We start from the raw sequence: 17,188 nt of genomic DNA, 5'->3' as shown, positions 1-17,188 counted from the left end.
GCATTCTCCCCTGTTACCTTGGCCCCGCTCACACCTTCGGATGAAGCACTGCCTTGCAGCTCCTTACCCTTCTCACCGCCCTGAGTGTCTTTGACCGATGGTGTGCCAAGAATGGAACAATCACCTACCCCAATGGACTTCCGTCCCGGAGCATCCCCACCCCCCATGCCATCCCCCCCAAACCGACCACCATTTCCCTTTACCTCTTCCTTGTGTTCCCACCGGCCGTAAAACCTTCTGTACCCCTCTGCCACATGCTTGTTCTTGCCTCCCTTCATGTTGTTTTCCGCTGATAGCTCGGTCCTGCAAAATAGAAGCGGAAAGAGGGGTTGCGCCACTCCTGCGTCCTCTTCCCCTCCCCTTCCTGCTGCTCACCTCTGCCTCCCTAATCTCCCCATCTTCCCATTCATCCAGTTCCTCCTCGTAGTCGAGCTCCAACACATCTTCTTCAACCACATCCAACCTCTTATCAACACCACCACTCATCATCATGTAGGCAGCTGAAGCATCGTCTTGACCCTCATGGCGCCCACCATCTCTGTGGAACCCCCGATCCTGCGGAGTGGAGAAGGCCGCCGAAGACCCCTCTAACGTGCTGGGGCCGTGTTGCACCCCGTTGGCGTCGCCTTCTTTCTGTCAGCCTTGTGCGTTGGCATTGACCTTCTGCGCCAATCGTGGCCGTGTGCGCCACTGGCTCCCATCGCGCTACTTAGCCCACAGGCCGCACCAGCCTCCTGTCTCCTACTGCTCGGTACCCAGACCCAGCTACCCTTGCTAGCTTCCTGTTGTAGATTTCTTGCACCCCATGCGCTCTCCGCTGGTCTCTTTAGCTGCAGGCCGTATGGCGCAGCTACCTCCCGCTCCATGCACAACTGGACCCACCTGTCTTCTGTTTCTGCCACTATGCAGCGTTGTTCATGGATCCTGGCCTCTAAATCCCATGCTTCGCCCATGTCTAGCCTGCTGAGCCTAGAGCCACTCTGCCCAGGTCCTGCGATGGGCTCGGGGGACAACCCCTCCCTGGCTTTCTTGGTTTGCGCTTTGCTAACTTTACCTTTAGCCGAGCCGCCGCCCTGCTTGGGGCCCTTGCCTTTCTTTTTTGTCACCACAGTCACTAATTTTAAGCTCCCTAAAGTTGGACAGCGAGATGACCCTTTCTATATGTATGTATAGGTATTTATATACTGCAAACCTTTCCGTAAAGCAACAGAGCGCAGCACATTAAGTAAGGGGCAGAGGAATGATCTACAAGATCATATACATTAAGTAGGGATTCCACAAATACATTTTACACATACGTAGGCATAGGGAGATTAAGTGAATTGCCCAGAATTACACAATGTTGAGTTTAGCTTCAAACCTGGGTCTTAAGGGTTCCAAAGGCAGAAGTTCAGGCCACTTGGCAGATCTAATAAAATTGTGTGTCCAATTTGTTTTTCACCAAAGGTAAAGAGATAAGGTGTGGTATCGTGTAGGAACCATGATCTACTACCAACTGTAATTTTAATTATTCAGTAAGTCACGTTTCTGACTCTTTTTGGAATCTTTGGCAACATCACTTTAAAAAAGACTTTTCTGATCACTAAAAATAGAATTTCCAGCTCCCCAGTGGACATTTGTCTTAGTCACATAATAAAAAGCCTGACAGAGTGCTTTGCTCACAACTTCAAAAGGTCATTAATAGGTCTTTTACACCCAGCTCTGTTCATTGCGACCTAATCATTGGTCAAACAGCTTGACGAGTTGAGAATCGTTTTAGTTGAAGGTGTGTGTGTACGAGCTTTAATATTATTACACCTTTCTGCAGGTTTAGACATAATCGACCATCAAATCTTCCTCTCTTCCTTGTCAGAGTTAACCATTTGAGGCAGGGCCATGGATTGGCTGAGCTCTTGTTAAACAGAGTGCGGATGGACCAACTTGGTGATTACACCTCACAAGCAAGACAAGTGGCTTGGGGTGTCCCCTAGGGTTCTTCCCTTGCACCCTTTCTGTTCAACATTCTCTACAGTCACAGACAGGTTGTCATATGACTGAGGTTTTTCCGCTTTTTATGAGGATTACATGCAGATGTTATTGAACAGTGGAGATGGGTGTCTTGGGACCTGGAAATCTTCCTCAGGTTCTTGACTTGACCCATTCCTAAGTAAACCATAACTAATACCAATTACTCCCATGATGGAACTGATGCTTATTCAAAATGCTCGTTACCATTAACAATTAATGCTCATTCATTGCAGTTCATTCACTCCTCCCTCCTGATTGAAATATTGTTTCGTACTGCGCTGCTGTTCCCATGCCTGCCATGTGTGTCTGTGTTCTTTTACCATCTACGACTGTCTTTGCAGTCGCGGTCTTCAGAGCCCACAACATCGTAGCAAGTTGAAGCGGGTGAGAGTAATTCGAGTTACTGAAGCTGAAGCTAAGGCAACGGCAGCAGCAGGGGTTCTGGTTGTCTGCCAGGTGGTAGTTGATTGCGCTGAGGAGAGACAGTGAATGGACAGAAGCGGTGCCTTAAACCTGGATTAAACTGGGACAGTTGTACCTCTACTGTGCCTGCTTGGCATGCAGCAGATTGAGCACGTTGCCCGCAAAAGAATACATAACTCCAGAGAACTTAAACTGTGAGGCACTACACGGAGGAGGAAGGTAGTAAAGGAGTTGGAGTATACCAGGAGAAGAAGCAGGGTGGATGCTGTGGCAGCAATATAGTTGGGAGGGAGGAGGTAAGTGCAGGGGAATGCTTCATGTTTTCAGTGGTGTCACTTCTCTCACTTTGCCTACCTTGTGGGAAATTGGCACCTCGGTTATAGGCTTCTACATAAGAAAGGGGTATAAGCATGGCCCATACTAAAAATAAAACATGAAATGCACAAACACCTAAACAATGAAAAGAGAGAAGAAAATGGGCAGACAACAAGAATTACACAGGAGAATTTATGGATCATAATGGTACTGCAGTTTACTGCAATGAATGAATTGACAAAGAGACCAAGGAACAATATCCTAAGTAGCCCCGCTCAGAGAAAATTTGGTGTTCCTAACACTGTGTCAGTAACAAAATCCATAAAAGATTTTGAGGGTTAGCATTTAAAAAAACAAAAAAGCAGATACAAATAAATGCATCTTCATCGAGATACGATAATATAAATTAAGGAGAAACGGGAAATGAGAGTACGACATACCTAGATCAAGGTCAAGATCAGCTATTCTTAAATGATCTAGGATTGATGGACATCAATAAGTCTCTGGCCGAACTAGGGTTGTCCTCATTGTCCTGACCATTTTCACTAACAACTAATATAATAAGCCGACAAGGATCAACACGGAATACAGAAGGAAATGGGGAGAGCATAGGAACAAACTTAGATCTCGGGGCTCTGACTAGTGAATTACTTGAGCAAAGTCTTCTGATGAATAGGAATGGAATCAGAGCATCTAACTAACGCTCCTCTTTGAAATTGGAAATGACAATCCTTGTATGAGCCCTTTAATGAACTGTTCTATTTTAGAATTATTAATTTTTTTAAGTGTTTTCTAAATCTATATTAAGTATATGGATTTTAAATATGACGTGTTTTATATGTTGAGTGTAATGTTTGCTGGGTGATTAATTTGTTTGTTTGCGTATGTATATAAGTTTAAATTTTTTGACTTTTTTATGTGGACCTCGTTAAGAGTTCCGTATCATAAATAAAACTTGAACTTGGAAATGACAGCATCGCCAACATCTTCTATGCTGGACATAATGTTATTAATGAAAAAACGTTGAAAGTGATGGTGCTAAATAGTGGTATTCTAATTCTCAGAAGACACAGCTTCAAGGTATCACACCAGAACATAAACAAATAAATGATTTCATGCCAACTTTAGTGAGACAAGTGGAAGAAAGCTAGAAAACCACTTTACAGGAAGGCTAAGGGGCATATTTAAACTCTGTATGTGCTGAATTCGGCACCAACCTTGCACCATATTTATACAATGATGCCCGAGCCCGCAAATGCCAAAAGTCCACCCTGTGCGTCATTTTCTGGATGCGGGAAACCACCTTGCGTTAATGATATGCAAGGTAGGCATTCCTGTCCAAAAAATTACTTAACCACCCGTGCACCATATTTGTGCTACCGTGCAAAAATCCCGCACGGCTGGGAGCCGGAGTCGGAAAATGACACGCAGTTCGATTTGCGTAAAAAAATAACGCCTGGGTCAGGGCAGGCATTAAAATGGGGCAAACACACCACTACTTAAGGAAAACACACAGAAGCAACAGCAGAGCTCCAAAAGGAAGACATGGAGGTGCTTTTCACCCAGCATGCACGCAGACGCAGAGCACAAGACCAACAACAGCACCTTCCACAACACCAGCATGGACCCCAAAGGCAACGCAGAAGGCAGGAGAGAATATTCCGCACCAGGACAAGCCTTCTGGGGCTCTGGCAACAAGACATCATCCAGAGGTACAGACTCAACTGGCAAGCCATTCAGCAGCTGCTGCGCAATATTGAGCCACAGTTGGCACCCAGCTTGCAGACACCCCACACCATTCCACCAGAAACCAAGCTGCTAGCTGTCCTCCACATGTTGGCAAGTGGCTCCTTTTAAACCACTGGTGCCCTGGTTGCCGGGATCTCACAGCCCTCATTCTCTGCCTTCCTACCCAAGGTATTGGATGCCATCATCTCCCTCACACCCGCCACATCAGCTTCCCCAACACACAGCAGAAGCAGCAGGAGACCAAACAGGGCTTCTACCAAATCAACAGCTTCCCACACGTACTTGGTGCCATTGACTGCACACATGTACGCATTGTGCCACCTGGTGCAACCGAACATCTATACCGCAGCAGGAAGCACACACACTCCATCAATGTGCAGGCCATTGTCGATCACCAGGGATTGATCACCAACATTGTGGCAAAGTATCCTGTGAGTGTACATGATTCATTCATCTTCTGTCACTGCACCATCAATCAACACTTCCAGGATGGATGATATGGAAATGGCTTACTTGTTGGTAAGTACAGAAACCTACTTACATACACATAGCACAGCAACCCTCTAGGACACACAACACATACACCACTACATTGAAACATGGCCAGGAAGACACTGAGGTTGTGACACAGCTAGGCATGTTTGATTTCCTCACCCAATGGGATACACACCTATGGACAAATGACAGTTCCAAATAACAACAGATGCCACTCCACAGACACAAGGGAACAATTTAAAAACAACACAATGACAATGACATGGCCCTAACTGGCAGTACAACTTGGAAGATGAATCTGCCAATATCACATCAATAACACTCAAACACCCCTCCAACCAATAAGTACTGTGTAAGGTGTGTGGAATGTGTTTTGCTGCAGGTCAAACACCATGAGGCACATATCATGATGATGTTGACTACAATGAAGGTGACATGGAATCAATGAGGCTGTACCAATATCTCACATCTCTCCTGCTCTGACTTTGCCCACTACCAATAAGCAAGTGGACTGTGCTAAGAAGACACATTGATGTGACAATATTGAAAGTGCACATTCCTACACATACGGATTGAGACAATTTCACACACACACAACAGATGTACAGGCATGTGGACCTTCTGACACTCTAAACGACAACCTCCCAACCAAGTTAGCCAGCTGAACTGGAACAGGTTCAGTAGTATAGGTACATGTTCGAACATGAGTCAACTCGGCAAGGGCAGAGAAATAGGTCTGCAAAGAACTTGTCATGCATGGGATATTTGTGCATAGTCAATTGTCAACACGTCAGTGCTGACAACTTATGGAGATGTGTTGTACATTGTCACCTTGCCAAATGAAAGGGCCTCACTGATGTTTAACTAATTCTATTGCATATGTTAAATTGGATGGGATGTCCAGGCCATATAGATGCAACCGTGTTACCACCACTGTGGAATTGATTCTGTGTATAGAGATATTATGTCACCCCCAGTTAAGACACATGGACACCTCTTTCACATGACATAATGTATGGGAGTACACAATGTACTGCAAGTCTACAAAAATACTGTCAACATCTGGTCAATCAGCCAAACACCAGTTCAGATAATGAAACAACCCAATGCTAATGGTACATCCTAGAAGCCCAGGATTCCACACAATAACACAAACACAGATGAGTCACAGACAACACAAGATAACAACTGCCAAGTAAAGTGATAATCATGGTGCAAGCAACATCAACATTTTCTCACTCATTTTCTCTTTCAGCTGATCAGGGGTATGGGATCCAGCCATGGATCATGACCCCATTTGCAAACCTAAGCACAGCATCAGAGCGTGTCTATAATGAGGCACATCAGAGGACACGCATCATAGTCAAGAGGACTTTTGGCATCCTAAAGTCAAGATTCAGGTGCTTCGACATCAGCGGAGGCAGCCTTCTATACTCACTAGAAATGGTCTGCAAGATCATTTTGACTTGTGCCATCCTGCACAACATTTGTGTAAGGAGGAACATTCCCCTCTATGAACCAGACCCACAAATGGCTGAAGAGGAGAAAGAGGAGAACGTTGTCCATCAACATGAGATGGGCCATCCAAACACAGCTGCAGGATTGCGTTGGAGACAACACATAGTCCAAAACTTCTTTTAACTATAGTCACCATCACCACTGTCTTACCATACGTCATTAAACACCTATTCTAATCACTATATGATGGTCTGGGTAATCATTTTTGCATCACATTATCCCTAAGATTCATAATCAGAATGTAGCGTCATGGAGCATTGCAGGATTACATATTAGGATTCTGAAAAATCCACATCACATTTGATGGGTATGAATGTACACCCAACTTCACACACACTGTAAATGACATATATCCTGTCCATTTCACATTTGAAGGGCAATAGCAGAGGACCACAGCTATTTCACACATACATGTTGGCAACATGGTTCATTGCAACATATGGCACACAACTAAGACACCATCATTCACTAAGGTAAAAAATGCCTCATACATGAGGCAGTGGATGTGCTATAGCATTGGTAACAAGAAGGTATGACCAGACCCTTGACAGCAGTAAGTGTGACATCAGCTATCTTTGCAAGGAGTATGTGTGACAAGAAATCCATGTAAGCAGCAAATGGATAGCACAAGTGCCCCAGGTATGACTAGCATTGCTCACAAGACATCCCCGCTCAAGCCATCCCAGGTCATAAGTTCTGTCACTGCCATGATCTCTGTCTCTCCCCACCCTTCTCGAGGGGCCCTCAAAATGGACTATTTGTACCCAGATAATCCCTCATCTACACACACCCAGACTCACATTCTGACTCCAGTGTGCTTCCCTCTTTAGCATGGTATGCCATAGTCATAGTTCTTCTGTCTGCATGGACGTGTGGTCAAATAATACACTGCCTTGTATTCTGTAGGACCTGTAATCAACTGTCCAGTGCTTCCCATGTGAAAGGTACTGTTGGCCCTTTGAAATTGATTCTCACCTACAGGACTTGCGAGAGACTGAAGCTGCACACACCTGTGAGCACCTCCATGCAGACCAGCCATTTGAACATGCACTGCCCTTGCAGCTGCCTGGAACGGCATAGAAACAGCCATTATATGTATATCACTGTTATGCATTGCCGTATAAATCACTTGTGTAACACAGGCCTTGGGTTATTGTGTAATGTTGAAGCACACAGTACAAAAATAGTTTACATTTTCCACAGTGTTGTTCCACCTTTGACCAGTATCAGTCTGCTCACTGTGTATTTGCCTTGTTAATTTTTGTTCCTGATTTACCCTGCATCCTGTTAGCTGTGCTGGTTCCTGTCTTTGCATTACCATTAAGGTTCCCTGTGGCTACATTTGTCTCATAGTTGCTTTCCATGTCCTCACTCACCTCCTGGGGTATTGTGTCAGGTAGGTCTACAATGAATACTCAAATACATTGTATAGCGTAATCAGTTTACTTTTCGTATCATGGGGTGGAACTTATCTTCCAATAGCCTAATCATGGCCCATCCCTTGTCAGGGTTTCATGTATGCAAGAGTGGCAAATAGTGACAGTATACCATGGCTGTATGCGTGGATTGGGTATGGTGCCTCCAGCACAACAAACAATGTTAGATAATGTGCATGAAATGTAAACACATGTTTGTACCCTGACGGTCCACACACTGATTCACATCGCCCCCAAAATATTGATGGGGCTTGCGTGGTGAATAGCTGTGAGATTAATCAGCACAGAGGCACTGATGTTCCCGGATGCAGTGGGAATTTTAGAACCAACCCTGTGTACAAATGTTGTGAGGAAACCTGCCGGTTTAAAATTACTGATACATTAACTTTGTGAGGACACCAAGGTTGCCCTGTTGTCAGGCTCATAAAACTTCTGCAGTGCCATAGCTGGACTATCCCCATGTGTGTTATCTATTCCTCTTTGGCTTTTGTTCAATTCAGCTGTGAAGGATACTTTGTTAATGCAGGGAATGGCTTCACAGACTCATAACTAGACCTGCACGTAACTGTGACAACATGGACCCCAATAATGATGCAGGCTACACATTGGCACACACACTTGAACTGGACATCTTTGTGAAATGAACCACTGGAAATATGTGAACACGTGCTGCTTGGTCTGTTGGTCCTCCACTGCCACAGGAGAAACATAGGTCATTTATACGACTCAAACTGTGGCGTGACATCACATTTGTGAATTGGTTTTGGGACTCGGTGTCACAAACACCGTACCCACATAGCATTTTCCAATGCCTGACTCATGGGTAGTATACAAACAAGTGCCCAGGAAGTGGTATCCAACATTGCAGGACATGTGATGGCCTAGTCTTGGAACATTGCCATGATCAACCGTCTTCAATCTATCCTGTGCATGGTTTGTCATTGGAGATGCTTATGTCCCAAAAATCTGGGAAGTTCAAACAGCATTTGTTGCTACGTGTATGACAAACACATTTCCTTTCTCATTTCCACACTGAATAGCATCTGATGGTTGGCCCCATTGACAACACATGCATACAAGCACATTTAAGAAAATACATCTTGTGATGTTCACACAGTGGGACAACTAAATTTGTAAGAGCCAATTCACACACATTGACACACAGGCAATGAGTTACTGTATTGAGTTGCGTAGCCTTGCTATCCTCCATTGATGCACAACCTGCTCAGACTGGGTAATACCAATTTGTATTCCACACGTTTGGGCATCTATTGTGTCAGTGAAGAGTGCAAATCTGGCACAACAACTAGAAGATCATGGTCCACAGTAGTATGAACTGCCTCATGTGCCCATACATCGGAATGCACAATGAAGGTGCAAACAGCGTATCTCTGTATAGTCACACCTGTCATGTACTAATAAAATTGAGAAATGACCCAAACCCAGTAAAAGACAGCAATTTTGACGCAAAAGTGTCAAAAAAGACGCACAAGCATAAAAAAATACCAAATATGCATCAAAAAATGACACTCACTGCCATGATACAGCCATTGGCCCTGAGCAGTAATTTCCACACTGTACCCCATGAATTTGGTTAACTATGAAAAATATTTGAAAATATGGATTCGGGTTAATTTCTAAGCATGTGTGTCAAAACAAATGACGCACAGACTGTAAGCGTTATAATATTTTGATGCATAAGAATAAAAACGCACCGCATTTGAGGCAGGAAGTGATGTAGTAGGATATCCTGTTTACAGAATTGGTACAGTTAGTGTACTTTCACTTTCACTTTGCAGTCTGTGATTTTTCTTGACTGTGTGGCTGTGTTTGGACTTGTCTCTCTGTGAATATTGTGAATTTGTCTCCTGTGTGCTCTTTATATTGTCTTTTGGTGTTTCCTAAGTGTCTGTGGTATCCTGTGTAAGTGTATTTTTCTCATTTCTGGTGTCGAATTTTGTCTTTGTACTGTTGGGAGTCTGTTGTGAGTAGTAGTTTTGGGATAGTTGGGCTGTTGTAGTGTTCTTTACTTTTCATTTCCCTGTCCTCCTTTCCCTTCATTATCCTCTGTACCCCTTAATTCCTTCTTTTTTTTCAAGCATGTTGGGTAAGCCACGCCTTGGTAGAATGGGAGAGAAGGAGCTGGGGGGATTTATTTGGCTGGTGTGCCACTTCCTCCAATTGATGACAGAAGCAGGTGGCTGGGTGATACAGGGGTATCACACAGATGAAAGGAGGCTCCGGTGGGCAAAGGTCCTGTACCATCTTAAAAAAATATATACAACATACCACGCAACGACCACCAGCTAAAACACCTTTGGGATGACGTGGTTACCAGGGAGCAAGACCTGCTGAACCACCTGGGGATTGTGATTGGTGGCCCTGTTGGTGAGCACAATTCAGACTAATGTTCACATTTAAATGCTTTGTAGTGACAGTAGCAGATTTGTTCATATGCTGCAGGCAATGTTTTTGGACATGTGGAATGCAAGTTAAACATACAGTGGCCGTGAGTTATACAATAATTCCTACACATTACCGTCATTTGTTGACGCAACAGCTGCACTAACTTACAAAACACAACTGGAGCCTGTAAATTAGTGCTGCCTTCACATCAATAGATGATGCAAATGTGGCTCTTACATATGTTTTATGCATGGTCTGTGAGTGTACCAGGAAAGACATGTTTTTAATCCAGATATTTTCAAGAATGAATGTGTCCCCCAATTATTTTGGAGACATGTCTGAAATAGAGTTTGACACATGCGTAACAAGTTATTTCTGACCTCAGGTAACATCTTAGGCTGATAGTTTGACTTGGTTGTGCCGCAATTAAATTAGGGATGGATGCCAAAAGTAATGCACAAGGGTTCATATCTAAATGTTTGGTGCTACTTTCCATAGCTGTGGCACATAAAATGAAACAAATGATACAAATTGAGGGGTAACAACTATCCATGGCCCTCTGTTCATTGTACCTGTGTGTTTTACATTGGTCTTAATCACAATAGCTGGACCTGAGCTAATGTATTTCCCATCTGTGTTACTCTATTGCCATGTACTTCTCATAAGTTATGGGATCATCATGGGATACCTGACGTTGGGGAATGCATGATCACAATGGATTAAGCGCATTATGTCGTGCAAGGGACCCTTGACCAATTCCATTGTACATTTAAAGTTCACTAATGCTTTGCTAGTTGAGTTTGGCACACCCATGCTGATCTTGTGCAGCATATGTTTAATAACTAACCTCCCAGTATGGAGGCTATCACTGACATTCGTGTATGCTAAGATCAGAAGACCAGCATTCCTGTGATTGCTGTCATTCCGAAGGTACATACAAATTGAAACCTACATCATCATGATTGACACAGTGGAACTTTTGCTAAACTATGTGTTAATAATATCACAGTGTCAGTTTGCTGTATATCCGCTGATCAACCAACTTGGCAAATGTAAGATGATGAATGTGGCTCATCTGTGATTTCCTAAAACCATAATGGGTAAACAGGGCAATGAGTGACACATTTCAGGTGCAATGACTACACCTGTGCCCATGCAGTCTGTCATGGATGATTACAATATACACTGTCAACATATATCTCCTTGTTGTATCCAAATATTAAAACTGGTCAGTCCATGGCTAGCCTCAAACTGTTACTAAATAATGCACAGGATCACTGCCATTATGGTGTCATAGGGGGCATATGTGGCTCAGGGTGCCCTGTTAATGTAGCATATGTAACCTAGACACAACACAGGCCCTACATATAAGGGACCATAGAAAGAAGATAAATCATGACCTTAAATCAACCCACAGGTGTGTCACAAAGAAAATGATTGTCCTTTGATGCCCAAGCCACAATACCTGAGTGACTGGTATTGCAGTGCTACAGGAAAGTGGCTTTGCATGTCTCTCATTAATACAAATGATGGGAGGAGTACACTCCATAAATGAGTCTGCAAACAAATGATGGAGCATGTTTGCCACCACATGAGAGTTAGGGTCACTGCATGTGTGCAGATATGTATGTATCACTCACTGGAGTGACCGGGTCTGTACATGTTTGCAGTGGTATGTCTGTTGCAGTATCATCCTGCCTAAGAGGCTGAACTTTCAGATTTAATGTTACACACAGTAATTGTATTTGGATGTGTTGTACAGTGCACTAACATTAAGCACATTTCTCCCTTCCATGCTTTACAGGTGGACCTGCCCCCTATACAATCGGAGAGGTGGCTCGATTTGCGGACCCAGACATCACCGGTAAGTGTTGATATTTTTGTTCTGTGTTGTGTTTGCAGCTGTTGTGTGATTGACTCTTGTGTGTTGGACACATAGCAAGGTATGATGTGCTGGTATATTATCGGATATGTTACTTGAGTGGAGTATCACTTTTTTCCATCTTTGAGTTGGACAATCATTAGCGTATAGTCATATTTTGGGATTGTAGTGCAGCCCTGTAGGCATGGCCATGTGAATAGGGTGACATTTGCTGATAAAACTTTTATTAAGAAAATTTAGCAGAGGGCCATATTTATGATTTAGTCAGGAAGTCATACCCTGAATCTCACAGAATAGGGATGCCAAAGTCTTACCCACAAACTTGAGCCTCCCTGGTCACAAATGAACATGTTTGACTGTATGTTTGACTTCCTAGCAGCATGTAGCTCTACACGTTGTGCTACATGTATGTGGCACTTGAGTACAATGTCATAGGTGTGCATGCAGCTCATGGCCAGATGTGTGCTTGCATCTATTTGCTTGTTGTAAAACATGTATTAGTGGTATTAAATGATGTTGACAATTGTCTGCATTTCCAAACATAAATGTGGATGAGATTGTCAAAGGTTTGGGTGTATCATTGTTGGACATCCTCCTTACCTGTGGTGGACTGCCCAAACCCATGTACAGCTGTCCAAAGCTTCCTGGGTGTCCTAGATGTTGGAAAGTATTTGTTGCTTGTCCATCCCCCCCCCTCAGGCACAGGCTTAGGGTTATGAAATGTGTGCCTAGGACTGATGATCCAAGTTTAGTACACAGACATGTAAATCTGCAAATCACTTGTCCAAAACTAGGATACCCAGTCATGATTAGCAACTGCATTCCATCCTGGCAATTCCATTTACAAATCATAGATCATGTGGCCCTTGATTGTCATCCAGAAGATAGTCATTAGTTGGACTGTCACATGTGGAGGAGTTGCAGCATTTTTTACGTGACAAATGGCTGAACTATGATGCATAGGTCATTTAAGTTGTTACACCTCTTTTAGAGCATTTCTGTGCTGTTAAAAAGGACATGTGTAGGCTGCGTTGGCATGTGCTTCCTTAGGGACAATCTGTGATCTGTATGATGATATGGCCTGTTTTTGGTACATTAGATGTATTGTCTGATTTACTTCAGTAGCTATATCACACAATGAAGTACCCAATGTTTGGTTTTATCTTTTTTTTAACAGCAGCCAATATGAATGCCATCCAGATTTGGGAGTTTCTGCGCAGGGAGATGCGTTACTGCCACATTCTGGATGTGGAGTCTGGGTTCCGCCACATGGCACGGCGTTATAGCCATGAAAGAGCCTCCAGAGTGTGGAGGGGATTTGATTTGCCCAAGGGGGCCCTTCGCTGTCCACCACAGCCGCCACCACCAGCACCAACACTATCAACCAGGTGGCACCAACCATAGCAGGCACCACTGCAGGACCATCAACCTCCACTGCCCCCCAACCTATCACAGCACTACCTGAACCTCCTCCTACACGCATGGCACCAAATACCGGACAAACATCTTTAACTGGCAAACAGACCACCCCTGCTGCAGTCATTCACCCTGTAGATTTCCAACAGATGCAACATGACATTGAACGTATGTTGAGGAAAATGAACAAGCTGCAGCAGAAGGTGGCACAAGTTAATAAGAGGGCGCGTGCCATCAAGAAGACCCTGCGGATGGCGAACTTGTGAACAACATACCCTCAGCCATGATTCCCTCCCCTCCCTCCTCTTTCCTGGTCCTTTAAATTAGTGGGTTTAGGGGGCTTAGTGTTAGGTTAGAATAGGCTGTTAGTTTAGTTAGTACTAGTGGTTTGGGGGGTGGGGGTATGATACTTTTAATATCTGTTTTTTATTATGTGTGGGTAGGATGATGTTGGTGTTTTGGTGTTTAAAAAAAATATAAATATATATATATATATATATATATATATATATATATATATAAAATATATATTAGGTTAGTATAAGATAGTATGTGTTTAGGTTAGTATATGTTGTCCTCCATGTGTCCCGTCTTATAAGGGGGTGGGGGTTGATGTTTAGATTGTTTGGTTAAATGTGATAAGTAAGTTTAAGACAATCACAGGGCAGAGTGACAAGATAAACAGTGGGCTGGAGAACAGTGTTTGAGAGCAGCTGTTGTAAGACTGGCATGTTACAAAGCACAGGACCTCGGTTATAAGTGGCCAGGTGGCAGGGACTAGTGCTACCGGATACTCTTACGGGTGAAGGTGATCTGTTCCATGTCTTCATCTTCTGATGTGTGTGTTGTCTCCTCTGCCCTTGGTGGTGCTTGTGAAGGGGCAACACACACCTCAGTGTTTGAAAACGTGGAGTCAGACATCCCGGTAGCTGCCAACTGTGGGGCTATTCAGGGCAGTACTGCAGCAAGGAGGAGCTGCTGGTTCTAAAGAATAGCAGCAACATCACGTTGGTAGGCAGCCAGGTCGGCCCTGAGGGGGTTAATATTGCATTTGTGCACGTGTTGAAAGGTTTGTTGTTGGAGGTGTTGTGTCAACTTTCTTACAGCTGTGCTGATTTCCTTCACACTATTTTCGAGTTCATGCAAGATTGATGTTCGCCCTTGTATGGCTGCTGCCTGTTCTGCAGTTGACATCATGCACGAACGCACCCACTCTAGGCTGGCTGCCATATTTTCCATCCCTACCCGCACCTCCTTGGCCATCTCCCGCTGCACTCCAACTACAGTTCTCTCAAAGCTGGTGCCAGTGTCGTCAGAGTCCTCAGCTGGGTTGGGGCTGGCAGGTCGTACAATTGGGATCCTCTGTGATGGCTGCTGAATCTGTGCTCCTCCTTGCGACTGAAGGTGGTGTCTGGAGGGTCCCAAGGACATCTTGGAGGGTCTGCTGGCTGATGTTTGTCAGCTCGTCATCCATGTCATCAGGGTAGTCCAGGGCAGGCATATCCCCAGGAGAGCCATCGTCCTCTGTAACTAGATATTGTACAATTAGTGACTGTGTTGTGGGATTTGTAATGTGACGTGCCTGCCTTCCTATTTGTTGCACATTGTGATCTTGGTTCCTGTTCATTACTCCTGTCTTTAGCATATTAGCATTCTCCCATGGCCTATGCACCACCTGCATGTCACATGTATGGTGGTCAGTTTGGGGACTTTTCAGCATCACATCCTCTAGGTGGTGGTTCTGGCCAAATTGTGAATTGCCACCTTCTTGTCCTACTCAACCCTCCGTCTACTTCCATTCTCATGGTAAGGCCTTGCACTGGCTGTGGTTGTTCTGATGGCACTTGCACCACACTTGCACCACACTTCACAATCTGGAACTGAGCCAGTCTCAGATATTTCACATCCAGCTATATGTTGCTGAGACCTATCATATACTATGTATAGCATTGGCATGGCACACTACATATGTCAGCATTGTTAGGGTGTAATGTTGATGTTGGGGAATGTGTGCTACATTGGATTGCACTGATGGTCCTAGCAGTGTTCCATTTCCTCTTCTGACTGTGATGGTAAATTTCACTAGCTGGTGACATATGTCCTCCCCCTCAATGCTGTTGTCTGAGCAGTATGACATTTGGGATGTTGCATGCTACCATTGGAGCTATTGTGACCCAGGCACAGGGTGGACCCTGACATATGCAGCATGGGTATGACATTAGTGCTGTGTACCTTATAATTTTTATGACAATGGCTGATGTTTGTAGCAACTATGGACAATCACATTTGACAGGATTAGAACATTTTTATTGATTACAGGGGATTAATAAAGTTGTCATCCTTAACCCTCTAATTTGGGTGTGTTTGATCCATGGGGACGTTACTGGTATTAGCTACTTGACCTGCACACACAGCAGAGGTGGTAGTGGCAACTGTTGTCAATGTTAAATTCCACTTGCAGATATGGCCTGAGAGTGTTAATTGAGCCCTAGTTCATGTAGGGAGAATACCAGCTCACGTGTGACATCAGGCCAGTTTTACGTTGTACCCTACCCTCCTGCACTGGCTTTACCTTTCCAACATCCTTGGCATGGCAGCATACCCCCATGCAAAGGTTGTTGGTGTAGAGTAGTACTGCGCCCCAGGTTTCCTCTAAATGGGCCATGCCCCCGTGCCTTGCCCCTTTACCCATTCCACTCCCTGGATATCATGACTTACATGCATTGTGTAGTAGGTATGTCCCCCCCGCTTGCAGTTAACATTTGTGCATTTTAATTCCCCATGCGACTTATCCTGCATCTGTATTGTCTCCTGGTAGTCTGCGCTGTCCTGTCCTTGAATCCCTGTGACGATTTCCTCAGGGATGACGGGTGCCACCATCTCCTCCTGCGGTGCTGGACTCCCACCTCCAGTCTGCAGTGCTGCCTTCCTGTCCCTGGCCATCTTTTCCTTTGTCCTGAGCTTGCAGTCATGCCAGCCTTTCTTGCACTTGATGACTGTTCTCTGTACTTCTGCCACACTGTTTATCTTGTCAACAATTTGTTGCCATATTGCCTCTCTCCTACTGATTGGCAACTTTAAGGTGACAAAAAGTTGGTGCTGGTGTTCTGTCACCTCTTTCACCAGAAGTTCCTGCTCCTCTGCACTGAAGCAACATCTTCTTTTCTTCTTCTCCCTCTCCTGGGTCTTGTGTGGGTCCTCCAGGCTGGTTTCTGGTCTGTTGTCATCTTCCTGGGTTCTGTCCAAGCATCTTTGATCCATTTTGGCTTTGCTTAGCACATTTTGCAGTTTTTGCGCCGCTTTTTGACGCTATTGTGTCAAAAAATGGCGCATATCCGGTTTGCGGCGTCGTAAACCAGCTCACAGTCATTTTCGCAGCGTTAACGTCATTTTTTTTACGACGTGACGCATTGCTTTGAGTAAAACAAAGTGACTCACACCAGTGGTTTGCGCCGCCGTGCGTCAAAGTATAAATTTGACACCCGAGCGGCGCAAAGAAATGGCGTTAGCCGGCGGTAAACTTTTTGACGCAAAACTGCAT

Source organism: Pleurodeles waltl, chromosome 9 (genome assembly GCF_031143425.1).
Source record: "Pleurodeles waltl isolate 20211129_DDA chromosome 9, aPleWal1.hap1.20221129, whole genome shotgun sequence".
NCBI lineage: Eukaryota > Metazoa > Chordata > Amphibia > Caudata > Salamandridae > Pleurodeles > Pleurodeles waltl.
Note: the sequence above shows the minus strand (reverse complement) of the source record.